General features: G+C 40.8%; 1 protein-coding gene across 1 annotated transcript in view; it reads left to right on the forward strand.

Annotated features, from left to right (window-relative positions):
- The window catches only part of LOC145527245 (uncharacterized), a 169059-nt gene that overhangs the window by 104838 nt on the left and 43194 nt on the right, over positions 1-21027 (forward strand). Inside the window, exons 8-12 of the mRNA XM_081544930.1 lie at positions 321-619; positions 2959-3058; positions 8584-8728; positions 14526-14664; positions 18501-18686. The gene's annotated coding sequence lies outside the window, so the exon portion shown is untranslated. The remainder of the gene's footprint in view (positions 1-320; positions 620-2958; positions 3059-8583; positions 8729-14525; positions 14665-18500; positions 18687-21027) is intronic.

The raw sequence follows: 21027 nt of genomic DNA on the forward strand, positions 1-21027 counted from the left end.
GTTAGTTATCTGAATTATATACTCATTTCAAGGTTAAGAAAAAAAAAAAAACATTTTATCCAGTAATGGAGAAGAGTTAAGGATGTGGGAAAAATCAAATGATTTACATTTAAAGAGAGCCCTCATTTCTCTGCTTTATTTTATTTTTAATCAAGGTAAGTATGTAAGTAAGACATGAGTCAGAGCAAGCTCAGAAAGTACCTAGAAGCCTACAGCATTTGAAACATGCTAGCTAGTTTCATGTGGGTGAAGTTTGGTTTTCAGGAAGACACATTGAAAATAGAACTTGTTTGTTTAGCCTTTGCCATTGCCATTCTTAGGGAACAGAAACACAAGGATGTTCGAAGAACCAAGATGGGGAAGAATTTCTTCTTGGGAACTGCTGCAGAGCTTTGACTGGAGAGAATATGGCCCCCCAGCGCACACCCTGAGAACACTGCAGCTTTTGTCTGGACCAAGCTGGGGGAGGTGCAGTCTTAGAGAATCTGAGCAGACGTTCAATCCTGTCTTTCAACCAGGTCTCCAATGAAGGCCTCTGTCGCACTCTCGAGAAACACTAGACGATTGAACACTCCATGGGAAAGCTGTTGATGACCCCCTTGATGCTCCTTCAGCTCTAGTAAGCTCTTGGAAAGCACTATTTCTGGGTTTGTTTGTTTGTTTGTTTGCTGGTTTGTGTTTAAGAAAAAGGTTACATTTTAGATAGGTAACTATTTGTTATGTACTAAATATGAATTTTTTAACACAAATGAAATATTCGACTGATAAATAACCGCATGATCTTGGCAACTCACAAGACTTTTTCTGGGCTTCGGGCTTTGGTTTTCTTCTCTGTAAAATACAGAGACTAGATTATATAATCTCCAAAGCCTCTTCCTGATCTGAAATGATAAATTCTAATTCAAACAACTTCCTCTATCTGGTGAACATGAAGCCTGAGGTTGGTTTATCACCTTGTTCTAAATCTCTATCACTCTTAAAAAGTATAGGAGAAAGACTGGCAGCCTGTCAAGCACGCCCCGCGGGAAGGAACCTCTCTTCAGCGCAGCCGCACAACGGTGGGAGACTGAGCTCAGAGCTGTTTCCCTCCCACCCCCACAATAGGGGGGTGTTCACACCTTTACGCTTCTTAGAAACACCAGTGGTTTTTATTGTGGCTCTGCAGTACATTCTCTGGCTGAGCGCACTTTCCAGTTTGGCAGTAGTTTATTTGCTGTCTACTCTTATTCTTTATCCACTTCCATGTTTTTAAGTGGGTTCTACTACTTTCTCAGAAGTTAATTTCTTCTACAGCAAGACCATATCCTAAATAGAGCAATTATACCTAAAGTGTTTGGGAGAGAGTATGTAATAATAAGGTAATATTTAGTGGTGGGAACTAGAAAATTAGCATAGGATTTTAGAGCTAGGCTAATTTGATAGCCATCAGCCACAGGTGACTTTTAAAACTGAAATTAACTAGATGTGAATTCAATTAAAAATCCATCCTCTCTGTCATACTAACCACATTCCAAGTGCTCAGGAGGCACATGTAACTGGTGATACCATTTTGAACAACCCAGGTATAGCACATTCCATCACCACAGAAAGTTCAATTGGACAATGCTGCCTTAGAGATCAACTAGTCATAGAATCATATTCTTAAGAGACGTCAGGGAGCTTTAAATACACTAATACACTCTTCTATCTAGGACGGTTCAAATTTTTCCAGGACCAAAGAATTTGTCACCTTACAAAGTGGTCCATTCCATTTGGGGAAAACTTTATACTAGAAAGTTCTTCCTTAAACTGAGTCAAAATCCATCTCTCTGTAACTTCTGCTCTCTCTCCACACATTCGATAAGTTAATAATTCTTCCACTTGGAACTTCACCAGGGGGACAATACCACTATTGTGTCAACTTTATCTCCTCTTTTCCAGTTAACCTGTCCCCCCAGGGAAGAGGCTGAGGCCAGGATCAGTTCTGCCTTATGCCTCACAACTCCATGACAGAGCTGGGACTGAATCCAGGTTTCCATTTGGTATGCTCCAGTCACACCTTCCCTGGAGAAGGACATGGCAACCCACTCCAGGACTCTTGCCTGGAGAATCCCTTGGATAGAGGAGCCTGGTGGGCTACAGTCCATGGGGTCTCAGAGTTAGACACGACTGAGCAACTGAAACACACAGTCACACCTTACTGCTTCCACAAATATACCATTAAAGAATGTGCGTATATGAGTTTTTAGGGCTTCCCAGGTGGTACTAGTGGTAAAGAACCCGCCTGCCAGTGCCATACATAATGAGACATGGGTTCGATCCCTGGGTCAGTAAGATTCCCTGGAGAAGGGCATGGCAACCCATTCCAGTATTCTTGCCTGGAGAGCCCCATGGACAGAGGAGCCTGGTGGGCTACAGTCCACATGGTTGCAAAGAGTCAGACACGACTGAGGCAACATAGCATAGCACAGCATATATGAGTTTATAGAGTTGAAGTTCATGGTCTCTTACTTTTCTTTCCATTTTGTTGTTGTTCTCCATTGTTTTATTCTCTTTTTTCACCGCGTGCTGCCTAAGAGACATTAGGCTATTTCTTCCCTAATAGAACAAAGATTACTGGAACTATGCACGAGTACTTCAGAACATAAAACAATTGCTTCCCTGGCCCTAAAAACCTCAGCTGCTAAGCATAGAAATCACATTGAATGGCTTGCTTCAGTTTGCTGGTTTGACAGCTGTATGAGGATAGAAGAGGAAGCTAGAGGCACACGAGGCAAATGATCACTTTCAGATGGTGTCTAAAGGATGCTCCTGATAACTATTCAGTAGAAAGGCCATGGGGCTCTTTGGAGACTCCACAAGTGAGACGTTGTGTTAAATGCCTGTTACAGCTTCAGATCTGTTTGACAAATGCTCTTTAAGGTATGGGGTCTGTCCTGGGTCAACAAAGATGATTGACACATGATCTTTACCCTCCAGGCACTGGCAGGGAAGCCAGGTGGAGTCAATGAACAGTCAAGAACCAGTCTAGATGACCCTACTGAACACCTGGATGTGTGTGTTTCAAAGCAACCAGCAGGTCAGTCTCAGAGCTCAGCTGGTCACAAGCAATTGCTGCCACAGTAAAGCACTGAGAGTCACTCAATAAGAGGATCCACAAACCAATCTTCCTAGGGAACAGGACTCTGACCAGATGTGCCCAGGCCCAGCAGGAGGTCAGGCACTGCACAGCTATCTTCTGTACCAACAAAAAAAATGCTACCTGATTCACTTTAGTAAATTTGGCATACCATCAGAAATAATAATAATGTCACCAAGTTCCACTACCAGCCATGCCCCTTAATATCCAGTGCTAGGTCCATGGTTGACTATGTATATATGCATATATTCTTATGTGTATTTGCATAGATTTTATAGAGAATTATTTTATATATATGTCTGTACACATACATATGTAGGTATGATTTTATGTTATATGTTTTACATTTTAATGGTCTTATAATTTGTGCATAAATATATATTTATATAATGTATATTTCTAGTTGTGATACTTATATCATATTTTTATATAATACATATTGTGTATATGTGTGCATATATACATACTAAGGACATTCCTGGAAGGATACACAAGAAATTTTTCCTGGTAGTTACCTTGGGAGAGTAGGAATGGGAATCTTGGGGCTAGAGTAGGGAAGGGTATATTTGTGCTTCATTTTATAGCCTTTAACTTTTTACTGTCCATTCATTACTGTTAGAGCATTGAAACATTTTTATTAAAACTGGGTTATACTAAGGACACCATCATCTATCTTCACCCCATCTTGCAGTATGAGCTCCAATGTACATTCAGTTAGACCTTGTTCCAGCCTGGATTTATCCAGGCACCTTACCTTAGATTATTGAAGTTGCTATGTTTTTTCTGTGATTTCCTAAATGCAGGTGCATGACACTTGCTGGTCAAAGAGTGCTCACAACTACCCAGCCCGCCTGAAATCATCTAGACTCTGGTCCTCTGCACTAGCCTATTTGTGAAAAGGGGTGTGTGTAGTGGGGGTAGACTATGTGGTAATGACAGGGAAAGTGGCGGGAGCAGGAAGAAGAGGAATGAGAGTAGTACGGGCTAAGGCATCAGAGGGTGGGAGAGGAGGCCCCGGGAGTGCTGATGTAACCCAGGCCTCCTTGTGGAAGGCTGCTCCCTCTCTGACATGAGGCCTGAGCTTCCCCTATTCTCAACTAATGTGTGAAAATCTTTGCTAGGACAACAAGGTATCATTCTAGATAGTTTCATGAGAACATGGTAAAATTCGTGTCTCCTTGAGCTGCCTCCCATTGTCTTCTGTCAGGGTCCCTTATTAACTCTCTTGTCCTCTTATTTAATTATTAATTCAGCCAGTGTCTATTGAGTCTCTCCTCCGTGCTCAGTCCTGTGGATATGGGATACATATGATACTATCCCAACCATCAAGGTAGTCTCTATTCACAGTGGGTAAGGACATGAAAGTAACCATTGCAATGTAGTGTGTTTACTGGTATAGGAGGGAGCTGTGCAGAGTAAGATTGTGACAGAGGGACAGGAAAGAGACATTTCAGTATAGGTAAGAGTTTGCCACACAGGAGGTTTTGAACAGAGAGGCTTGGAAATGCATGAGAGACACAGAGGAAAGTGAATAATTGGGTTTGGCTGAGATGCAGAGTAAGGGCAAAGTGCGTTAGTTGGTTCAGTCATGTCCGACTCTTAGCGATCCCATGGTCTGTCCATGGAATTCTCCAGGCAAGAATACTGGAGTGAGTTGCCATTCTCTTCTCCAGGGGATCTTCCCAACCCAGGAATCGAACCCAGGTCTCCTGCATTGCAAGCAGATTTTTTACCATCTGAGCTACCAGGGAAAGATTTGCAAAGGGAGAGAGCAAATCTGAAAAGCCTGGGCAGAGTCAGATTGTAAATGACAATTTGTGTCATGCTAAGGAATCTGCTCTCTGTCCAGTAGACAAAAAAAAAGGGTTAGAGAAGGTGGGATTCCCTTCATTTGATTTTACATCTTTTAAAAAAATATTTGTTTATTTGGCTGTGCCATGTCTTAGTTGCTGCATGGAAACTCCTAGTTGCAACATGTGGGATCTAGTTCTACCAGGGATCAAACCCGGGGCCCCTACACTGGGAGTGCAGAATCTCAGCCACTGGACCACAAGGAAAGCCTCTGATCTTCCATCTTTTGTGAAGGAAAACTTGTGTAACTGCACAGTTATTTACCTTTAACAAATAATTTATTCATAATGAGAACTTTTCAACCTACTTATTGCGAAGTGTAATTTGTCATTTATATTCAGTTTCTCTCAACTAATTGATTTTGGCCACTCAATATTAGTAAGCATAAAGCACAGAAGAAATTCTAAACCCATTGAGAATCAAAATCCCCAGTTTGATGAATTGATGAAAGTTATGATTTTTCTCCCATCAAAATGTACATTAAAATATTGCATGTAATTCAGAGGACTTTTTGGAACTCTTTTAAAAATTCTTGAGTCCAGGGTTGTATAGACAATCAAATAAAAGCTTTGTTTCTAATACAGGAATTATAGAGTCTTACGTACTTACTTAAAGCCTCATAGGGTTCAAAAGAATGAATTCAAAAATCTTATTTCAGTGATAAATTCTGAGGTAATATCCCAAATACAGTATGGTGTAGTGAAGTATTTTGAAGACTTTTTTTTAAAAGAACTCTAACTCATATTTTATTAATATGGATAGGGTCATTAAGATATTTTAGGATGCCCAAACAAGAAATGAAAGAGGAAATAATCCTATAAAATAAGGTGAAAAACAGTTTCATCAGATGTCAAGTTTTCAAAAGTCTCTTAACTGTTGCTACGAAAATGCTGGGATGAGTTTGTAACCATAAATAAAGATCTTTCCAATTTAAGACTCTCTAACTTTCAGAATAAAATGTGATTCTTTAATTGATTTATTAACCCAAGAGACCCTTGAAATTGCATTCTTTTTGCATGTGGAGTGAGGATAACAGATTTTGGAAACATTATTACTGAACTTCCCTGTTTAGGATCTGCAGAGAAGGGGAAGTAGGAGGTGGTGGGGGTGTATTGGAACATTTTGTGGCAGGAGTGCAAAGAAAAAGATTCACTGTTTGGCTTCTGAAAACTATAATGGGATTTTTTGTGTTTTTGGTTTTTGGTTTTTTTGCTGGAGACAATAAAACCTGATTTCATTGAAAACAAAGAACAATTTTTCTAAATTCCTATTTGTCCTATTAACATGGGAAGAACCTGATCTGGTAACTTGGTCTTGAGGTTTGGTGTAAGGAAGGAGGTTTAGAAAGCTGATGGAAGGGTGGAAAGGTGGATTAGAAAGGTGGAAGAGTGTGGAAAGAACTGGTGAAGGGGTTAGGGAGGGAGGAGAGGAAGGACTGAGCCCCGGCCTCCTCTCCTTGGCTTGCAGGCCCCGACGGGCAGACAGATCTGCTGGTTAAGCTGAGCAGCCTTACTCCTATTTGTGAATGTGGGAGAGACTGGCCTGCAGGGCATGTGGGGCCACCACACACTCAGGAAGAGTCTGAGCTCACTCTCTGGAGCCACCCTTGGCGCTCGGACGATGCAGAGAGTTCAGAGGTTCCTGCTGGCAGGATGAGGGCTGCAGCAGAAGCAATTGTATGTTGACCAACATGGCAGAAATCCCCAGGTAGGAGCAAGTGGCTCTGAAGCCAGGTTGCAGCAAACCTCCAGGGGCCAAGTCACCAGAAAGGAACCTTGGCCTCAGGCCAAACTGAGAGAAGACAAGCCAGTCACACCAGCCCCAGACTTCAGGAGCGCCCAGCAGCAGCATGCCCGGGGCAGAAGCAGAACAGCCGGAGTGCAGAGAACACCAGCCAGCATGTGGCCAGGGATGCCACAGAGAGTGTAGCAAAGCCCCTCATTCTCCTAGCCTCTGCCCCAAATGGATAGAAGGAAAATTCTGAATGTCTGAGCATGAAATGAACGACTGAATCACCCAAAAGAAGCCATTTGAACCAGCTCTGATTCATGGTATCATATCATACTTGAATAGATTGAAATTTAGACAGAAATAATCAGCTATTTATTGATGCATTTAAATGTCCCCTCCATCCAGCAGGATGGGAACTCATAAGAAAGATGAAATTAACTGTAGAGACACAAAGAAGCTTCATTTTCTTGGCACATAGAAGTCTACCGTGAGTGACTTTGGAATCCTGCTTCATATTTTTTTCTGCTACACAATCCTACCACAAATTTAGGATTATATTGTAATTTTATTCTTTTCTTTGAAAAATGAGGAAAACTCCAAATGTAATTAACTGGGTTTATAATTTTTTAAGTGCACGTGTCATATATCATTATATATGTTTAATACATGTGTGACTTTTCTGTTACATAGACCACATATTCTGTGTGTTTGTATATGTGTGATACATATTAATATATGTATATATATTAATATTCTCTATTTCCTTTTTTTTGCTACATTTCCTGTGTGCTGAGCTAGGGTATTTATTCTTCTGAATGATGCAATGGGTTAACAAGATAGTATATCAGGAAGGAAATCTTCTAAGGTACAAGGACCTTGACACTACAGTTTGTTTCGGTTTGATTAAACAGATGGAATTCCACGCAAGTGGAAAGTTGTGAAGGCGGACACCTATAGCACGCACAACAGTGAACAAAAGTGGTAGGCAGTCACTGAGATGAAAGATGACAGGGTGATGTCTAGCATCTCACCTTTTACCAGCAGGACTCTGCTGCTTTGAGGCTTCATGTTAAAAATCCAGGTTTTATAACAATAAGAAAAAGTGGTGTTTTTGTTTGTAAAATGTTCAAACTCCTAACCATCAGAGAAGAGAGTGGGTGATTACCTGGAACATTTCTCTCAAAAAGTAATTCTTTTATGAACATGTAAAGGAAGCACCAGGAACTACAGTTAATGTGGGAGGTTTTTTTAAAAAAAATACTGAAATTTATAAAAAGGATTATTCTTCATTTTGTAAATAGATGTTAGGGAGACATCAAAAGTCAACCAAAATTTTAAATGCAGTATTTTGGAAAGTTTGGTGTGACCTAATTTTGGTTAACTGGAAAAATTTCTAATTAAAGATGAACATATTTGAAGTAGCAGAATGCTTAAAGGACACATTATTTCCAACTAATTCTGTAATGTTGAAACAAGAATTAATGGAAAACAATAATGTGAAAATCCAAATTTAACTTTTTTCTTCATTTTTGAGAGGGACATAGATCTTGCCAGTTTAACTAGAATCTGTTTTCTTTCTGCTTAGTTACATTTTTACAGCACACAGGGTTGGAGAAATCTATAGTAAATATCTTAACATCATGTTAAGTTTAGATGCATTATTTCAAATGAAGAAAAAATGTCCAATTTAAAACAGCAGAAATATCCTTAATATCAGTGGGTGTTCCAAAGTGTGATATCTATAAAGAGAACAGCGAATGGAGAGCGCATGTTTTAGAAGAGAATCCATCAGTGGGGTAAACCAAGAAATTCTGATTTGGGGCATTTAACACTTGTATCATTTTTGTATACTTATTTCCTTTTGTTTCTTCCTTTTTGTTTAGTGGTACAAGTGGTTTGTGGCCAAAGAAAGTGGAGACGGCTTGATTATGTGCCATCACCCAAATTCACCAGCACTCTGAGAAGCAACAAGCTATTCAGTGATGATGGTCAACAGCACTCATGAGGAAACCACTTCCAAAAACTAAGGTCAGTTTTCACAGGACAGTGTTACTGCAAAGCTCTATACAAAATAAAGATTTCTTCTAAACAGAGGAGTGCTGTCAAGGAAGGGAGGGCACAAGTGCGGTGAGGAGTGCGGAGCAAAGGGCGGGGATTTTGAGGAATGACTGCCCTGGATTTCAACCCTACTTTCAGTATCAGTTGGGAAAAGTCACTTCAGCTCTCTGCTCTCTTGCCTTCTCACATATCAAATAGGAGTAAGGATACAGACCTTTAAGATTATTATGAGTATTAAAGTAAGTGAAAATATTAGTTAAAGTGCTAAGTTCAGATTTCAGATTTGAGGGGATTTTATTCATTGGTGGTTGTTCAGCCGCTAAGTCATGTCTAACTCTTTGCGACCCCATGAACTGCAGCATACCAGGCTTCCCTGTCCTTCACTGTCTCCTGGAATTTGCTCAAATTCATGTCCATTGAGTTGGTGATTCTATCCAACCATCTTATCCTCTGTCACCCCCTTCTCCTCCTGCCTTCTGTCTCTCCCAGCATCAGGGTCTTTTTCAGTGAGTCAGCTCTTCACATCAGATGGCCAAACTATCGGAGGTTCAGCTTCAGCATCAGTCCTTCCAATGAGTATTCAAGGTTGATTTTCTTTAGGACTGACTGGTTTGATCTCCTTGTAGTCCAAGAGGCTCTCAAGAGTCTTCTCCAGTTCCTGGTATTTCTACTTAAAACAAATTAGAGAATAAGTATATGCAGATTAAATGCTTTAACATGATGATCTACTCATGTTTATGAGCACGCATGCCCTCCCTGGGGTCTCCCCCTAGGGGAACATGGGCTGATGTGGGGAGTCATTAGTTCCTACCCCTTGGCAGCTCTGGAAACCTCAATCTCAAGGCTTCCCCACTCTACCCCCAGTTATTATTCAGATGATTCAGGTGAATCCTCTGTGCTTTATCAGGTTTATGATTAATTCTTCTCATTCAGAGAAAACTAAGTGTTCTTTAATACTTTCTAGAATAGTTCAGAAATAATCTACAGAGGGCCTTCCCTTGCCAAAGGCTTTAACTTCCTTTACCTTCTTTTCCCATTTGATGATGATAATAATGGGAGCAGCTGTCATTTAGTGAAGACCTGTTACATACTAAACACTGTGCTAAGTCCTTTAAGTACATTATCCTTCCAACAATTCAGAAAAGTGTGTATTTTTATCTACACATGAATCTTGATGTCAAGGATGATCCCTTACTAGGCAACATTTCTGAAATATCTGGAAGTGAGCTTTCTGAACATTTTGGTTCTACAGGTCAGAAGCCCCCTTACCTGAAGCGATGACTTTGCTACCTGCCATCCTAGAGAATATGGACCCCCTCAGGCCACTTGGCCTTGTCCAGTGGTGACTTCTCATTCTGGTCAGCCACATTGTAAGGCCATACTTCCCACATCTCTCCCTAGCCTAGGGTTCAGGGAAACCAGGATGATCCCTTCTTGTTAGCCAAGAGGGCTCACTGAGTTCTTCAAGTTAGTCAATTGTTCTTAACCCAGAGCTCCTGGGAAAGACCCTTGAATGTCCTCCTGAGTCTCTCACTCCTTTCATCATGCATGTTCACTGTGTAAAACATTATCACTTCCACACATCCCTAAATTGCACTGGATGAATGAATCCCTCTCTGAACTAAGCACTCTCACATGAAATAATCTCTCATATAATATTCATAGTAGAATTCGGGTATTAAAAACAAGGCCATGACTGTGATTCAGAAATATCAAACAGCTTTGCTAAGATGACCCTGGCACTAGGATCTAGGTCTTTTGACTTCAAATTTAGGACTTTTTCTGCTATACTAGTCTGTTTCCTGATCTTGTCAACAATGTATTTTCAGGAATGTCAGAAATAAGACAATATCCATTCATATCTCATTTAAATGCTTATTCAATTCTATGGAAAATGATGATCTTATGATAAGAGTGTCATTTACACATAGTAGCATACAACAAATTTAAGTGTTGAATGCTAAGGAACATTAAGTACTTAAAACATTTTAAAAGAGTGATTCACTGCCATTACTAAGAAAGTATGTGATGAGAATGATTCACCATAGAAAGTTTAAATGAGACTTTGAAATAGACAATGTACGAATCACAAATAAAAAATGTAATAGAGAGAAGAAAAAAAAATTGTGGTTGCTTTTCTTACAACTAAATATCATTTTACTAGAAAAGGGTTTGGCCAGTCTATTGATTCATCCTGAACGGATGCTGTTTTTTGTTTTAGATTTTTTTTTAAAAAAACCCACTGCTCATTTTAATTTCATTTCTATTTCTTCTTCTCCTTCTACTCCTCCTTCTCTTCCCCTTTTTCCTCTTCCACCTACTCCTTCTTTTCCTTTTTTTTATTTCTTTGAGTATTAAAATTATCTTTTGCAAAGAAATCACCTACTTAATATCTATCACAAAACTTAATATCTAATCAAAAATTAGTACCTATCAAAATGAATTTTATGTTTGGCTTTATTTATTCTTTTTTTCTCTTTGCCTACAGATAATGCCTATAATTTTTCTCTGAGGGAAATAAAGGTATTAGAATGATCTGCCTGTAAAGGTAGAATAATAGAAGAGTCAGCGTTGAGATGTTATGAACTCACTCTTCAGGAAAGTTTCTAAGCTTATGTAAGATAGTATATTGGCAGAATTCTCCAGAGAAACTGAGCCCATAGGAGATTGATCTATCTATCTGTCTATCTATGAGAGAGATTTGTTTTAAGGAATTGGTTCACACACACATGACTGTAGAGGCTAGCAAGTTCAAAAGCTGCAGGGTGGACTGCAGGCTAGAGACGTGGGGAAAGGGAATGTTGCACCTTAAGTCTGCAGTCAGTGTGCCTCGCAGAATTCCCTCTTCTTCACGGGAAGTCAACTTTCTTCTATTTATGTCTTCACCTGCTTGCATGAGACCCACCTACATTATGGAGGATAACCTGCTTTTACTCAGAGTCTGCTGATTTAAAGGTTAACGTCATTTAAAATAATACTTTCACAGAAATATCTAGAATAATGTTTGACCAAATCTCTAGGTACTATGGCCTAGCAAAGTGGACAGGCAAAATTTACTTCCACATGTGATTAGAGAGATCATCATGCCTGCAGAGAGATCATTAGCCCATGTCCTGTTTCAACTTTATCAGAATAAGTAGACTGGTGGGATCAGTCTACTTATTCTGATAAAGTTGAAAACTGGTCCTTTAATAAGCTGTGTCAAGTACAACTCTTCTCTCTCTGGCTTAGCCAGAAATTTCTGTTTTTTACAAACTGAAACCTGGTTCCTTACATTTGGAAGGGAAATTATTGCTTCAGCTCTAACTAAAGGGTCACAAATAGCAATACTAACAAAACTGGTAAAAGTCTTTCCTCCAAAGTCTAAAGATCTGATAGCTCCTTCCCCACTAGTCACTTAATGGTACTAACCTATGGGGTTACTAGAGTCCCTCTTCCATAGTTTCCTAAGAATTCCAGGTCTCCAGCTGCTTTCTTCTAATTTCTAATGACTCTGTTCCCCATCCTGTCTTATAAATGTAAGAATAGCCCAACAGCAGTTGAGTCAGAGCTGGGGAAAGCAGAAGTTGTGGGTCCTGATTCTCACAATTCTGAGTGATCCCACTCTCCCTAGGGGCTTCTACCTGAAGAAGTTGCTGCCTTGTATGTGTGTGTGCACATATGCGCACACACATGTCCATTTATCTCTGATGGGTGAAGAGCAAGAGTTGAGAGAAGGATTTGAAAGACATAAAATAAAGAGGGGATTGGAATTTTCTTGATCATTTTTTTGGTTCACTCTCCTTAATGCTTAAAAAATTAGGACTGAGAGGGTGTAGTGAATTTTTTTAAAAAAATACTGGCTGTAATGTAAAAAGTTCATCTAAATCCTTCTCCATCAGGATTTGCATTGTGCAGGTGCTGTCAAGAATAGAGTGTAAAAAGTGAAACTGGAAGAGGAAAAAGGTATTCCAAGCTGCAGGTGTGTGGGTCTATTGAGAGTTTGTGGGGAAATGACCTGACCAGACTGGACAGCAGCAAGAAATGAGATTGGATAAGGAGAGCATAAAATCACATTTTGGAAGGTCTTGGAAACCCCATTGAGATGAGGCTTGTTACGATTGTATTGTGATAAGCAGGCAAAGAGACTGGATGGAGGGGGGCTGGTGAGAAGTGAACAGAGTGAACACAGGGCCAAGGAGCAAGCTCTGGGAAAAGCACGCTCCTAGAGGGTGAGAGGAGGTGTTGGAGGTATGTGTATCTTCTCCCATTGTTACCTAACTGAACTCGGGTCCTCTGGTTCAATACATAGCAAAGCAAATCTACTGACACTGGGCTGTGGTGAAGGAAATAGTGTTTACTGCAGGCACCAAACAAAGAAAACAGGCAGCTAGTGCTCAAAAGATCAGAACTCCCCTGTGGCCTTCAAGGAAGAGTTTTTAAAGGCAACAATAGGGGTGTGGGCTGCAGGATGCCTGATTAGCTCATGAACATTCTTCTGCTTGTTTGGTGGTGAGGTAACAGGATGATGTTTCAGGAGTCAACATCATCAGTCTTCTAATCCCAGTCGGTCTGGGGTCTTTGTGGTTGTGGTCAGCAGTTTCCATCTGGTGGCAGTCTGGTTTCTGTAAAAACAACTTAGGAATATGTGTCAAACATTGTTATCTATGTCCTTCAGGGAGGAACGAAAGGTCCTGTGGCTCTGCTACGTGGCTCATCTATTGTCTGAACTGTTACTAGTTTCCCGACTCAACAACTATATTTTGTTTCTGCATATTCACATTTTCCTGATCATTAACTCCTGATCATTTGAGACTCAGGGGAGGTATAAAGCAAAGCCTTTTGCTTCGAGAGACAAGGAACACTGTGGTGGTGGGGCTCGTATAGCCAAGAGGTCCCAAAGGGTCTTGTTCTGTGTCACCATCATTGATTTCCTCCCTGAAGTTAGAATGGAGGTCATCTGATGATGGAAAAGACAATAGACTAGGATTAAGATCTTGAAATAAAGTTGTTCGGTTTGATTCTGCAAGCCATTTCTGAGCTTCTGCTCTGGACTGGCCTCAGTACTAGATGTTAGGAATACAAAGATGGATAAAATGTAGCTTCTCACCTCAAGAAGCCCCTGGTCTTCCTGCAACCAACAAGAAAAAAATATGTATTTTTAATGAGTCAGCAGCACAAGTCAGTCTTGGTTTCCTACTTGACTGTGAGTATTGAGACCTAGGAGTCCCATGTTGGGTGAGGTCAGCTTACCATGGAAGCTAGGCTGGTGTTGACATGTTACGTCAGAGTGAGCTAGTGCCTAAAGCTGGATGATTAGAAGTCCCAGGTGAAGAGAAATTCCACACCTGCAGGGGATTGGGAGAGGCACCTATTTAAGAACGATCCCTTTAGATGAGGACTCCATCTCTGTGAGTGCTCAGGGTCTGCATTTCCTCTCCCTCTGGCCGCTCCTCTGCAGGTAGAGACAAGGTGTGGCTTACATATCCTCTCGTAGGATAGGCTAGGGGGATAGGACATATTATTCCCAGCACTGCCCTCTCTATCCTCACTGGACTCTAGAAAGAAGTAGTTGGGCTTTGTGCTTCCTACGCTGGTGGCCACAGAGGTGCAACTAGCTCATCTGGTTTTGAGAGATGAAGTGCTGGCCTGCCTGCTGAAATGTGTGAGTCCAGCCCCTGTCCTTTTGAGTGGAAATCTTGGCTCAGGACAGCCTCCTCACCCTAACCCTGGGCTTAGCCAGTCTACCAGCACTTTTCAACCTCTGGGGTTTGTCCTTTGTCCTCAGGGTACTTAGGAAACATCCAGGAATCTGAATTCTGAGCACCTGTGGGCACGGTGAGCCTTGCCGAGGCCCGCCTGTCTCCAGCCTTCCCAGTCACTTGTTCCCAGTGGTGAGGGGTGCTTGCTCCCGTTCATCTGAGAAGGTGAGTCAAATGCCCTGATGTTCATGAGCTATCTCACATCTGCTTGAATGTTTCTAGAAAATCCACCAGGACAGGCTTTTAAAGGTGGTGCAAAGACCTGGCTATTTGCCCCAAGTCCATCTCTGCCCACAGCTTCTGGGTCTTCTCTTTCCCACCATTTCTCCAGCTGAAAAGAGATGTTTTGATCTTTTTGACATTTTCTCTGTGTCATATCTTACTTTTGTTTTATGGTCCTTGGATGCATAGAATTGAATTAATCAGAATTTTAGGTTCATAATGCATTATCATCATTGATTTCCTGCATGTTCCTCTTTTGTTTTTAGCTCATTGTTTATTAAAATATCCTGATTATGGTAAAAATCATCACCCAACACAGGAACTAAAACAGTATCAATAACTCCCATCTACCTCACCTTGCCCTCTACACTTTATCCTCTCACACACACACACACACACACACACACACACACACACACACACACACACACACACACACACACACACAGAGTCTTATTTCATATGTAGCCATCAGTGTACTGTAGCCAGTTTGTACCAGTTCAGGAGAGTTAACAACTATGTAGTACATCCCTTCTCAACTCTGCATTTAGTGATATCATGTGAGTAACTTGAAGTCAGCCAAGGTGAAAGTATTTGCAGCATGAATTAGCAAATACCACAAAACAGAGCCCTTTCTCCAGAGAGCTTGCTATTCAGCACTCACCAGCGCAGCACTGTACGGACATCCCTGAACAAGGACCGCCTCTTTGTGTATTGGCTGAATTCTTAATACTTTGAATGATGCCCATGACAGAGAAGACACTTTGTTGTTTAACATATAAATAAATATCCTTTTCTATGTCTCATGACCTAGATAGCACTGGGCCTACACGAGAAGCTCTTTTATCTGAGCGCTAAATGAACTTAGAAAATCCTGTCTCTTAATAAAGCCTACCTTCACTAACTATTGTCTTCGACCCAAATCCCATAGTAGATATTATAAACTTTTCTCTTTACATTTTTTCTGGACCATTCTAAATCTCTGTTAGGCAAATAGATGCCTCTGAAAAAAAAGACTGGGGTATCAGTCTGTACAAAGAAATGCAAGAAGGAAATTAAAAAAAAAAAAAAAAATATATATATATATATATATACACATATATTATCCCAGATGCACATTACTTTTCCCAGGAGCCTAAACCAAAGAAAATGACCCCCTGGAAGACAATTACAAGCATGGAGACCAGGATGCCATGAAAACAGCCAGGAAGGGAGATTGTGTTTCTTTCAAGGATGTGTCTAGGAGGCTTTCAAATCATTTCACGCAGGTAGGGGTCTATTACTACCATGTAAAGGGGAAAAACACTCTTCCTGTGTGTCTCTCCTTTACTACCCACACAGAACACTTCACTTCTGACACTTTTGGTCACCAAATGTGTGGGGATTTTTCTACCACCGAGCCATTCTCTGAGATACCAGCTGGATGTCCTATAATTCAGTTCAACTCTGACACCAACCCAAGTTCCAGGCCCCAAAGGTGAAGGACTCAATCCCACAAGGCTGTCCCTCATCCCCACTTCAGATGCGAATCACAAGTTATAGGTCCCAAGGTTACCCACAACTTCTGTCTGACTTGGCACCTATCACAGGTTCCTGTGACCTTCCTCTTTGGATATGATCATTCTGGAACAGCTCACATTACTGTTTCCCAGTAATTAAAGAGTATCATAAAGGATACAGATAATAAGGTACATGGGGTGAGCTCTGGACACGTCCTGAATGCAGGAGCTTCTGTGCCTGTGGAGGAGTTGGGGTGTACCACTCACCCTGTATGTGGAAGCTCCCCAAACCCTGTACTTTCCTCATGCAGGCATGATATATCATTAATTCCATTTCCAGCCCCTCTCTCTTCTCAGGAGAATGAGGCAGGGCTGAAAATCCCAAACTTCTAATCATGGATTGGTCTTTCTGGTCACCAACCCCCACCCAGGAGCGTATCAGGAGTCACCCCATTAGAACAAAAAGTATTCCCATCATCCAGGAAATTCCAAGGGATTTAGGAGCCCTGTGTCAGGACCAGGGATCAGGGACCAAATATTAGAAGAGAAGATGCTCCTAGTGCTGTTATCACCTAGGAAATAGTTTTAGGAGATCTGTGCCAGGAACTGGGGGCAAAGACAAATATCTATATTTTCTACTGTTTCACATATAAGCAGGACCAGCCACACTTCCCCACATGTGTGAAGCCTAGTCTGTTTTGCAAAAGTGCGGAATTAAGAAAATGGTCTCTGATAACTGATGACTAAAAACTCCAAGCACAAATGCCATCAGTCGTACCACTACTGCCTCCTTCTTCTCTCTCCTTCTCTTCCCCTTTTCTCCCTAGATTTACCTCTCCTTTCTCTCCCTGCTCTTTTTCATTCCTCCCTTTCTCCTCATTACTTCCATCTTTGGCCTCCCCCTTTTCCAGGCAGTCCACAGTAAGGCAAATTGCTATGTATACATGAAAGAAAAAATATGGAAATGGGCTAGCCTTCCATCTCAGAGCATTTTACATCCCTAGGAGTTAAAACACTGGGTCCTCTGGCTGGGCACAAGCAGATCTGTGACTCTTTTTGAGTGTATCATACACTCTGAAAAATCTTATATTAACTTTTAATGGAAGTAAAAGAATAATCCTGATACTTTGTGCATCTTTAAATTCAACCATCTTACTTTTCCTATACCCTCTCTCATGTGACAGAAAGAATCCCAAGTGTTTAGCAAGTCTTGTTTCATTTTCCTCTTCCCAGACATGAAAAGTGAAAGTGAAAGTGTTAGTCGCTTCAGTCTTGTCCAATTCTTTGTGACCCCGTACTGTAGCCCACCAGGCTCCTCTGTTTCACAGAATTCTCCAGTCAAGAACACTGGAGTGTATAGCCATTCCTCTCTCCAGGGAATCTTCCTGACCCACTGATCAAAACCAGGTCTCCTGTGTTGCAGGCAGATTCTTTAGCATCTGAGACACCAGGGAAGCCCCTTCCCAGGCATATAGGGCTGTATTTCGCACCTCTCTTAAAGTTTGGTTGAAGCCACATGATTGGGTTTTTGCCCAATTCAGTTCACTCAGTTGTGTCTGACTCTTTGTGACCCCATGGACTGCAGCATGCCAGACTTCCCTGTCCTTCACCAACTCTCAGAGTTTGCTCAAACTCATGTGCATTGAGTTGGTGATGGCATCCAACCATCTCATCCTCTGTCGCCCCTTTCTCCCCCTGCCTTCAATCTGTCCCAGCATCAGAGTCTTTTCCAAAGAGTCAATTCTTTGCATCAGGTGGCCAAAGGATTGGAGCTTCAGCTTCAACATCAGTCCTTCCAATGAATAGGCAGGACTGATTTCCTTTAGAAATGACTGGTTGGTTCTCCTTGCAGTCCAAGGGACTCTCAAGAGTCTTCTCCAACACCACAGTTCAAAAGCATCAATTCTTTGAGGCTCAGCTTTCTTTATGGTCCAACTCTCATATCCATACGTAACTACTGGAAAAACGATAGCTTTGACTAGCTTTGTCTAGTCACTGGAGTTTTGCCCAGTGAAAATAAAATTTGGCCACTCAACGTCCAAGACTAACCACGTTCTCTGCCCCTTTTCATTTGCCATCACTTGCTTAAAATGGCAGTGTACAGGATGCTGCAAGGTGCTAAATCACTGAATCACTGCTTGGAGGAGAGCCCTGAAGGGGAGCCTCCAACCCCATATCAGACTGTGACTTGAGCAAGAAAAGAAACATATTAGGTTAAGCCACTGAGATTTGACAATTTTTATTGCAGCCTACTCAGTCCTATCCTGGATCTCTTCTCAGGGGTACCTTCACAAGTCCTCGGATTCATTCTGTTACTACTTGAACATACGTGGGTCATATATCCATCCCCGAAACAATTATTATGGCCAAGGAGGAGCTGGCACATTGTTTGTTCAAGTTTGTGTCATATGTGATACTTCTGGAATTAAACACAGAACCTTGGCAAACAAATGGATTGATATTGAGGTAAGAGTTGATATGGCAGAAAGAAATCATGAAATTAAAAGTGAAAGAGACAGAGAAAGACCGGGAGTAGAAGCTGGAGTCTAAAACCATCATTGGCTTTTAGGAATTATGAGTAGGATATTTTATTTTAATAAATATTAATGTCAAGATTTAGTTGTAGATAAGTCTAAACTGGCAAATTAAATTCAATTTTGGAAATTCTAACTCTGGAATATTAAGGTAAATTGTCTATTCTACAACATTTAGGGAGTCATGAATGTTTTTGAGGAGGGCAGTTATGATGTTCAGTGAGAACAGTTTTTGAATATTTCATGTTATATTTGATATAATATCAAATTTTATATTTGATATAATATCAAATTTTATATTTGATATTATAATATTTGATATCAAATATTCTCACTGAATATTTGATATTCAGTGAGAGCAGTTTTTTAAACAATAATAACTTGGCGGCAGAATGCAAACTACATTAAGGTCAAACAAAACTAGAGTTGAGAAGATTATAATAATCCAAGACTGCAATGGAGGGAGTTCCCTGACAGTCCAGTGGTTAAGACTCCCGACTTCCACTGCACGAGGGCAGGGGTTCAGTCCCTGGTCAGAGAACAAAAATCCCCCAAGCTGTGTGGCCCAACCAGAAAAAAGAGAAGACCGAATGACAGGTGATATTAACAGTGGTAGAGGGAGTAAAAAGGAATTGATACTTTGAGATCAGAGATGAGATGAAATGAGAAAGGAAGAATTGACATTTCTTCATGTCTGACTTGATATGGGGAGATAAGAGGGAATCAAAGATGATTTAGAGGTTTGAAGAGACTGTATTTGGGGAAGTTGGTGTGCTTCATTCAGTGCACTGAGTCTGAGATGCCTAATAGACATTTAAATGGAAATTAAACAGTTTTACAGCTGAAATCTGGGGAACAATCTGGTCTAGAAAGAAAAATTGAGGAGGCATCTATATAAAGATATTTGCTGATAAAATTACTCAGTGAGAGTGGAGATTATGTGAAGCAGAGGTCTGAGGACAGCTCCTTGGGTGATAACCACCATTAGGACAGAGTTGAGGTAGGAGGAATTGAATGAAGAAACAGAGGAGTAGGAGGACAAGAAAGCAGAGTGACAGGGAAGGGGAAATCTCAACGTCTCTTAAAATTGCTGAGACTGCAAAGAGTGACACTGAGTCACTGGGGACCTTGAAGTTTCAGTAGAGTGAAGATAAAGTTGCTGGAGAGCCAAATTTTGAAGTGTTAATGAAATGGCAAACAGTAAGGAAACAGTGTTAAAAAGCAGGTAGGAAATAAAATGGTAGATTGAATGGCACATCACCATCAAACCAAGGTTTCCCCAGGACTGAGAAGACCTGTGCATTTTTAAATTGGAGAAAATGAAGCCAGGGAGGAGGGAAAGTATTTGTTGTTGTTTTGTCTGTTTGTTGGTTGGTTTTTAAGAAAAACTGGTAATAATATAATAACACTACCTTTTATTGTCACCTGATATGTGTCAGGAACTGTGATAGGTACTTTTCTGTTATATTTTCCCAGTTATTGAATATCATTTTATAGACAAGAAAATCAAATGCAGGAAGGTTAATAAGTAACTCAGCAAGATCAGTCAGCAGGCAAGAGGCTCAGCAGAATCAATCCCAGGTGATCAGAATTCAGTTTCAATGCTGCCCCACAGTCTCTGAAGTACCCAACAGTGCTGGTATGAGATGACCCATCAGAAAGTTCTCAGAGACCGGGAAGCAGGTTCCCACCAGACACTGAATCTCCTAGCACCTTAATCTTGGACTTCCCAGCCTCCAGAGCTATGAGAAATAAATTTCTGTTATTTGTAAGCCCCCCCACCAAAGAAAAGTTCTCAGAGAATGGTAGGTGAGGTCTAAGAGCCTAGATAGAATATGAAAAGACTTCTAGGGATTTCTAACAAGGGCCCATGAAGTTATCTTGGCAAAGCAACCAAGCCCTCTGGAGGCTTCTCTTCTGTGTTAATGTGTAGTTACACATGGTTTGATTTTTGTATCAGGGATGAATTGGTCTTTAAAGTTAAACAAGTTTACTTTCTTTTATCAGGTAAAAAATAATGGTATAGTTCTTTTGCCTTTTAAATTAAGAAAAGCCCATAAACAAATTAAGAACTCTGCTGAGATGAGAGATCAACCCAAATACTTGAACACATGTATTCCCGTGTAGCTTTTTTTTTCTTTCATTTGTTCTGTTTCATATTTATTTTGAATTTTTTCAAGTTGTTTGGGGATCCTTTGGCAAAGTCAGTGGTATGTATGTGGATTTATGTTGTATATATTGGTGTATGCTGACTGGTTCTTCTCTCTGGAGAG

This window comes from Giraffa tippelskirchi, chromosome 11 (genome assembly GCF_054371585.1).
Source record: "Giraffa tippelskirchi isolate mGirTip1 chromosome 11, T2T-mGirTip1v1.2.pri, whole genome shotgun sequence".
Lineage (NCBI taxonomy): Eukaryota > Metazoa > Chordata > Mammalia > Artiodactyla > Giraffidae > Giraffa > Giraffa tippelskirchi.